At 43.1% G+C, this 9,203-nt stretch overlaps 1 pseudogene; it reads right to left on the minus strand.

Moving 5' to 3' along the window:
- Positions 1 to 3,621: 3,621 nt before the first annotated feature.
- LOC110309896 lies at positions 3,622 to 4,030 on the minus strand (annotated as a pseudogene).
- Positions 4,031 to 9,203: the final 5,173 nt, after the last annotated feature.

Raw genomic sequence — 9,203 nt, forward strand, 5'->3', positions numbered from 1 at the left:
GTATAGCCCTGGCTGTCCTGGAACTCACTTTGTAGACCAGGCTGGCCTCGAACTCAGAAATCCGCCTGCCTCTGCCTCCCGAGTGCTGGGATTAAAGGCCTGCGCCACCACGCCCGGCTGAAGCTCCTCTTCTTGTGATAACTCCATCTTGTGTCAAGTTGACACACAAAACCAGCCAGTACATGATTCTTTTGCATTATACACAGCATGGTAGAATCATACTGATATTTAATTTAATATCTTTTTTTTTTTTTTGAGACAGGGTCTTTCATCCCAGCATTTGGTATTAAAGAGACGCCAGCAGATTTCTGTGAGTTTGAGGCCAATCTGGTCTACAGAGTGGCTTCTAAGACAGCCAGCACTAAACAGAGAAGCCCTGCCTCAAAATATCAACCAAAGGACCAACTAATCAAACTACGGAATCAACAGAGGAGTTCTTGAAACAAATAAAACAATCTGCAATGATTTTGTCAGTTTATCTCTCCTGCCAGAGCACATAGTGCAAGCTCCAGGGAAATGAAGGCTGGTATTTCATTAATTACATACTTTATTTTGAAATAATTTCAAAGCAAATGGTGATATGGTACTTCTGTAATTCCAACAACTAAGGAATTTGAGGCTGGCAGGTCATGAGCTTGAGGTTAGTCTGAGCTACATAGTTAGACCATGTTTTTTTTTTTTTTTAAAATGAGAAAGTTTAGGGTCATAAGAAGTACAACAGTAGAAGCAAATCTGTGTACTTTGTATTCAGTTTTGTATTCTGCAACGAGCAACACGTTTACATAAGGATCAAATCTCACTAAGCCCAGTGAATTACTACTGATAGAATATCGTGCCAGTACAAGACCTTACTGGACTTTCACCAGATTGCATATATGCATGGATGTGCAGGAGTGTTGTTCTAGGAACTTTTGCCCAATGTGAGACTCCATGTAACGACTGTTAAGGTGAACACGGTGTTTCCTCAAGCTGCCTCTGAATACACTTTAAGGTTGACCTAACGTTTCCATATACAGGGAGTTATAATCTAATTGTGAACAGACTGCATCCCCTAAATCATATGATATCAGGAGAGCCTCATTCATCCACAGCCAGCCACTGCTTCTTGTTCTTGGCACATACTAGGCATCACCCAGTGCAAATGCCCTGGACGGCTGTAAAGACATTCAAAAATAGATTCATTGTAATTTCCTGTTTTAATCCTGCCACAAGGATCCAGGACTGCTCCATCAGTACAAACTCACCCCTTTTGCCATCTGATTATGAGGACTTCTCTGCTCTGTCCTCTCTTACCAACCCACCCTCATGCCCACTACACAGTAGCAACTAAGTTGTTGAATGTACTTGTCTGAGACAAGCTATTGCAGGGGGATGTCCTAATTAGTTTGAAGACAGGAGTATTACTCTGTTTACTGGATTTCAGTTATGAAAAGATACTCGAAGGAAGGATAACCACACAATTTAATCTTATAATGATGGATTTTCAGAAAACACAAAAAAATCTTCAGCTGCTATAACTCATAGCATACACCATGAATTATTTGAACCCTATGATAGAACTTTGACCATATACAAAACTTCAAAAACTTGAGAAGAATACTCAATACATATTCTCTCTCTCTCTCTCTCTCTCTCTCTCTCTCTGTGTAAAAGTATACATGCATGTTTCAAAACTTGTGTGAAATGGCATTTTGACACTCTCTGGCATCCAAACTGGCAAATGAATACTGTGTGTTTGAGACCACTTGACCTGGCTCTGCCTGGTTCTGTTCCTGGTTCCGTTTCTGGTTCCGATTACTAATACTGTCCCAGGGTAAACAGAAACACTACCCTCCATAAACTCACTTTCAACTGACTACAATAAAAACCTCCACTAATGGAACCAGGGGGAAATCGACTACTCCTGAGAGATATTTGCACATTGTTAGAGTTTCTTGACCTTAAGATATCTTTTTTGGAAGCATTTAAAGAACTAAAGAAAAGAAATTGCCCTTTAAGTAGACCTTGTGACAGAAGTAGGCGGGAGAGTAATTACACCACATTCCAAACCCTTGCACAGGATAACTCCATGACAAACACTAAAGCAAACATGCAGGAAAAAATACCATAATATCCCTTCATCTTCTTGCTGATAAGAAAGGCTTATGAATTTTTATACTTTGAAAAAAAAAACCTTTGTCTTGCAGGGTTTGTTTGAGCATGTTACTTCTTACTGTGTGTGCGAGGAAACAGAATCGTTTTCGAATCTGTTTGCACGGGGTTTCTTGAGGCCTAGCAGTTAGTGCGTTTCGTGTTAGAAACCACAGGTAGGACCTGTTTCGGTAAATGATTTATTTCCATGGATCTCTTCCTTTAATTGATTTGATATTTACTTAAGAAAGTTCTTTCTTTGCTTGCCCCGTCATCTCTCTGAAAGCTCCTGTAAAGTGTGAGGCCCCAGCAGGAACTGCCAGGTTCCTCTCAGGCACGGCAATTCTGAGGTGCACGAGTCTTTACACAGACCTGGGCACCATTTCTGAAGGATCTTTCTTTAATGTTTCCTTTTTTCTTTTTCTTTCCTTCTTTCTTTTCTTTAGTGTGTGTGTGTGTGTTTGGTTTGGAGGTTGGTGGTTGCAAATGGTACCAGGACTGAGCCCAGGACCTTATGCACTGTAGGCAAGTACTATATTTCTGAGGCCAAAGATTTTAATTTCTCTTTGTTTTGGGGGCATAGACTGTGTCCTGGGAATGTGTTAACACGTACCTAGTCACTAGTCATAACACCTTGGTGTACTAATATTCTTGATTTTATATGTTATAAATAAAAGCACATTCAGAAAGCTTTGCCAGTTAACTTACAAATTTATCTGTATGAAGACAATGATTATATGAAAATTTATCTTCAGCCCAGCCACCCAACCACCCTCTAGACCTCAGTTGTCTGTAAGACCAGACACAGACTGTGTGCCAGAGGTAAACCCTGGGCACCTGCTTCTCCCAGTGAGTGACAGGAAGCCCAAATGCTTTGTTTAAACTCAGTTCAGATTGTGGGAGAGAGGCAAGGACAGAACATACTCTTTGGGTCCAAGTTAGAGTTCCATGGAGGACCCCAGCTCCAGGGACTGCCAGGTTCATTCTCAGACAGGGCAATTCTGAGGTACATGAATGAGTCTGTACAGAGACCTGGGTGCTATTTCAGAAGGAGTTTTCTTTAAAAGAATCAACCTGCAAAGAGGAAGTCTCTTGACCCCTTTTCTCAGCAGCAGTGGGGTCCTCTGCGACCTTTCCGTCATAATCCCTTTTCTCTTCACATAACACACACAAAGATATCTATATCTATATCTATATCTATATACATACACATACATACATGTATATATATGAAGATTTATATGTATATATGGCATTTATGCGCATAACAAGACTTCCCGCCGGGCGTGGTGGCGCACGCCTTTAATCCCAGCACTCGGGAGGCAGAGGCAGGCGGATTTCTGAGTTCGAGGCCAGCCTGGTCTACAAAGTGAGTTCCAGGACAGCCAGGACTATACAGAGAAACCCTGTCTCGAAAAAAAAAACAAAAAACAAAAAAAAACAAAACAAAAAAAAAACAAGACTTCCCGATGCTTTTTTTTTTTTTTTTAAACAAGAGCACAAATCTACTTTTATTTATTTACTCTCCATTAGTTTAAATCCGGGATGGATACAGCATCACACGGATTCTATGACCAATGGCCTTCGCAGGAAGGTTGCTTCGGAATTTGGCACGAACCATACCGCTGTTTCCGTGGGCCTGAGTTACTTTTCACCAGATCGCTCTGGTTGTGTTTGGTTTGCCTTCAGGAGTCACTGTATTGTTTTTTTGCTTTCTACACACAAGCACATCTCTTGCTTAAGTAGAACTCCGTTTCATCTCGGGCATAAACACCTTCAATTTTAAGAAGAGCCGTGTGCTCTCTTTGGTTCCGGAGACCTCGCTTGTAGCCAGCAAAAATGGCCTTGCACCATAGCCTTCCAGACATACTTGCTGTTAGAAGTCCTGTTCCCAGCAGGCCTCCACAGGCGCCAAGATGGCGGAAAGAGCTCCTGAAGCTTTTTATAAATAAATAAATAAATAAATAAATAAATAAATAAATAAATTTTTAAAAAAAGGAACTGTTATTTTTATATGGAGAAGAAGCTACAAGCTCCAGGTCACCAACCAGCTCAGAAAACAGCTGAGGAGAAGCAATTTCATGGCTCCTCATGGCTGGATTGGATTTGAGTTGAGAGCTCGCAGTGCAAGCAACCCCTGTTTAGACCTCCTGGCTTTAGTCTTCCAGTTTGCCTTGAGAATCATGGAATCCCACACTTGCCTAGGGAAAACCACACTGCACGCGGGGGAAAGCCTGTTTGGTGTCCAGGGGACTTCCTGGGCTGTTGCCTTGTAGGCTGCCTGTATCCCTTGGCCGATGAGGCGTGGTTTCCAGACTGGTACTCTGTTTTGCCCTTATCAGTCTGCCTGTTTGCCCGCACTTTGCTTTCAGCCCGTGAGAGGCGAGTATTGTTCGTGGGGGAGGGCCGCGCTCATTTTCCTGCATCATGGAAAAATATAGGTGCAGGAAACGTAGCCTTTCAACTGGCTTAAGCCTGTCTGCGAGGCTCATTTCAAGGCGCTCTATTGTGCTCAGTCCTTATTGGAGCAAGATAAAAATAGCGCTCTGAGGAGGGCTATGTCTATAGACCCAGAGTGAAAGGGAGAGTTGAGGCAATTGTCCAGATAATCCAAGCAAAAAAACAAAACCAAACAAAATAAAACCATCCACCGTTGAGAAAAACACAGGCTTAGGAGCCTGAATGGTCCGTCCTGGTTTTCTGCATTGTTCAAATTCATCAGCGCTGCATGCATTTACCTTCTTGACATAGACCGGGCTTAAGCTGCCGAGGAGTTTTTCTCCTCCAGAAATATCTCAAGGGCTAACAAAAAAAAAAAAAAAAAAAAAAAAAAAGTCTGTGCTTTAAATTTCCCCTCACTGCCCTACTTCCCAGTAACAAAGCAGATTTTATCATAGATTTATGCATGCAAAAATTAGAAGGCAGGTGTATCGATGGAGAAGAGATGGTTCAGAAGTTGGGAGGGGAATTTCGTTCTTCTTTTGGCTCTGTGTGTGAATTCATTCCCTCTAGCAGGGAGCTTAGGGCTGGAGAGGGTTTCTCTGTCCACTCCTGTGTTGTAGCCCTGTGTGTGGCTTTATGCTTGGTTAAGTGCCTGTCATGTGTGTTGGTTGCCGGTACAACAGTTTGGCTCATTTAATAAAGTAAGGAACCCGGTTTTTCTTTGAGATAGCAGCCGGTAATATTCCACTGGAGCCGGCAGAGCTGCGGACCTTCAGATGTGCTCTGTCCAGGGTCCCCTGCACTGGTTTTCCAGCTTGGGGTCATGACTTGTCCCTTGCTTTGGTTCCTTTGTCATTTGCTTGGGGTTCCACTGTGTAGCTGAGGTGGGTCTCAAACTTGCCACCTTCCAGCCTCTGTCTCCTCGGTGCTGTGATTACAAGTCCCCTACCGTGCTTGGTGACCCAGTTCAGAAAGCAGTTACTTCTCTCTCCATCCTTCCTCGCGCATCCGACTCTTCCTCTTACCTCTGTCACATCACATGCAGTCACCAAGAATTATGACTTTTTCTTTTCCGATTTTTTCCCCCCAGCCTTGATTTTCCTCAAGTTTGAATTCCTGTTCCCTTATCCCTGCCAATAATCCCCCTGCTTTTCTCAGTCCTGCTCCTTTCTAATCCATCCTAAGTAAACGCCAGAACAGGCTTCCCTGAAGCTTTGCCTAATTGAATTGTACTTCCTTGCACAAACATCTCCAATAACTCCCCGTGGCCTGAAAGATCTCACTCAAATTCCACAGGCTGGCATTTGAAAGCTTTTGTCAATTTGGTTCTGGTGACTTCCTGGCCTTGAGTGAGCTTTTAGATCCGTCAACCCTGCAGGAAAGACTCTTTCTCCTCTCCCTCTGCGCCGCGCATCCCAGGTGCCTTCTAGTGCTAGAATGGACAAAAAGTTTCTTCCACGAACACGCAGTTTCTTCCACAAACACGTAAAAACTCATTTTAGACACATAGTGACTGTCTTTAAAATGGAAAAAAAGAATCACGGAGTGAAAAATGCCATGGGGTTGGAGAGACAAATCAGCGGTTAGGAGCACACGCTGCTCTGGCAGAGGGCTGTGCTGGATTCCTGACGCCTGTGTTGGGCCCCTCACAACTGTCTGTAACTCCAGCGGTGGAATCCAAGGGCAGCTGCCCTCATGCGCACAGACTGTCTCTTTTGTACATACACATAATGAAACAAACAAATATATATTTTTAAAATGACACCTCCGAAGATGACAAAGACAACTCCTCACCCTGTAGGACATCTTTCCCTTCTGGCTGATCATGGATAAGATGGAGAACACACAGGTTAGCTCCTTGCTCTTTTTAACAGTTATTGACAAGAATGGACACCTGGCACGAGAGTCTCTTAATAGCCCCAAGTATTTGATGGTTACCATGATAGGTATCTTGCTCTATCTATGGTTCTAATTTAAGAGTCATAGATTTTTTTTTTTTTTTTCAAGACAGGGTTTCTCTATATAGCCATGGCAGTCCCGGAACTCACTTTGTAGACCAGGCTGGCCTCGCCTCAGAAATTTGCCTGCCTCTGCCTCCTGAGTGCTGGGATTAAAGGTGTGTGCCACCACGCCCGGCTAGATTCTTGAATCCATTCATTTTTTTTTTTAATAATTTAAAATTTTAATTCTATTTTACATATATTCCTGTTTTGCCTGAATGAATGTTTACATACAACTTTTTCATTTGGTGCCCTTGGAGGCCAGAAGTCCCTGGAACTGGAGTTATAATTACCCGTGAGCCACCATGTAGGTGCTAGGAATAGAACCCAAGTCCCCTGGAAGAACAACTGATGATCTTAGCTATATAGCTCATCTCTTCAATGTCTTGAATTATTTTATGTATTAAAATATTTTCTGAGTCGGGCAGTGGTGGCGCACACCTTTAATCCCAGTACTTGGGAGGCAGAGGCAGGCGGATTTCTGAGTTCGAGGCCAGCCTGGTCTACAGAGTGAGTTCCAGGATAGCCAGGGCTACACTGAAAGTGAGAGCCACAGTCTTACCACGTGGTAGGCTGAGACAGGAGGACTCCACAATGGAGGTTGGTCTGGGCCGCACAAAGGAAAGCTTTGTCTTAGGAGGTTATGTTTATACTCCCAGAGTGAAATGAAAAGTTTGAGGCAATTATTCATATAATCCAAGCAAAAAGAAGAACCAAACAAAATCAAACCGCAAACTAAATAATGGCAAGTGTGATCGAGGCAGGAGGATTACCCTGAGTTCAAGGTCAGACTGGGCAATATAACAAATTTCAGGCTGTAGAGCGAAACTCTGTCTAAAAGCCAATAACTACCACCACCAAAATAAACCAAAACAATGTTTCTAAGTAAGTCTCTGGCTTGGCCTTTTGTCCATGAGTCATCTAAGGTGTAACCAGGACCTTCAAATGTAGACCCCCAGCAAAGCATGCCTTTCAGAACCACAGTATTCATTTCAGAAAACTTGAGATACTTGTATCACCTAACAGCTCATTATGCACTGTAGTGTTTATTATAGTGGGGTTTCTTGTTTTGTTTTGCTTGGTCAGTGTGGAAGGAGGGACGGTTTTCTGGGCTTCTGTGTTTTGCTGATTAACATGGGAGCTTAGTCCCTAGAAAGCCAGGTGTGTGACCCACAGCCTCCTAGCCCTTCAAAGCAAGTCATGTGCCTCCTGGCAACAGGTCACTGGATTTTGGAAAAGGTAATCTCAGGCTGTGACCGTGCTCAGTGTGACATTCACTTCTCAGCTCTTACGTGATTTGATCTGCTGCCAGTGTGGATGCTGCTGAGCGCTTTCTTCTGGAAACTCTTCCTCTGGTTTCCACGAGAGTTTCCTCCGAAGGCTTTTTTACCCAGCATTTCCCATTTCTACAAGTTCTTTGGATACCAAAGATCTAACACATTGTTCCTGCATACTAGACAAGACAGAGGCACATCCCAGCCGTCTTGCTATAATTTATCTTTGACATTGGTTTCCTACTGGATTAGTTCTAATATAGTCCCTTCTCTCTCTCTTTTCTATCTGATCCACTCCCTGGGTATTAATTTTTGTGCTCTCAGTACCATCAACTAACATATGATATCACTCTCATGCATCTCCATTTGGATGCCCAAGGCACTCAAATAAATAACATGCTCAAAAGCTCATCCTAGTTCTTGCTGTCTTCCTGGAATCACATTCCTTCTCCTGGTGGCCCCACCAGTTGGGGAGAAGTGCAAACCCCACAGGTGGGTCTCCCCCTTCTCTTTTTACCTTCTGTCTCCTCTGACTGAAAGGGATTTCAGCCAGTAACCAGGCACTTTTAGCTATATTTCCGGTGTTCATTCATTTCTCCTTATCTCTGCTGCTGAGTTTTTCTGCATCCCACCATCCAGGGCATAGGTTGCTCTGTTATCCTGCAGTCAAATGCTGGGATGGTGGAGTGCTGAAAAGCCAGCTGTGAATTCTTTTCCCAGGGAAAAAAAGACAACAGAGGAGCTTGAGAAAGATTTAAGAAGTAGAACCGAATGAATGGAGTGACATTGGATTTTTTACTAAGAGTTGTGTAAAGGAGAGAGAGTGTGTGTGTGTGTGGGGGGGGGGGTCAGAACTAATGGAGAGATTTCAGGGAGTAGGTGGTTGGTGTACCTGGAGAAATTGGAAGGAAGAATTTGGGGATGGCTCGTACTCATGATGGCTCTTGGTGACTCAGGGTCTCCTACGTTCATCTACACTGTAGCTTCTAGCAGGACACACACTTGCCTTGCACAGGGCTTGGGATGTTAAAAGTGCTCAATATAAAATTGTCAAATGAATGGATGTATCATTATCATTTATTGTGATATGCTTCAAGATATGTTTTCAGGCTAAGGGTGGAGGATGCTATTAGGAAACCATAATCTTATTTTACTACATAGAATTGGAGCTACAAAGCAGTGGAAAACAGCAACAACCCCCGAAAACTGAACAACAAAAGAATGAAACTTAACTACAGTGGGTATTAACTAAATGTCAGGAATAGGACACAGACATGCAGAGCCAAACGATGATGTAATATTTATTGAGCATCTATTATGGACAAGGCTCTGTTTGTTAGGTATGTATTGCTCCTGT

This window comes from Mus caroli, chromosome 14, assembly GCF_900094665.2.
Source record: "Mus caroli chromosome 14, CAROLI_EIJ_v1.1, whole genome shotgun sequence".
Taxonomy (NCBI): Eukaryota; Metazoa; Chordata; class Mammalia; order Rodentia; family Muridae; genus Mus; species Mus caroli.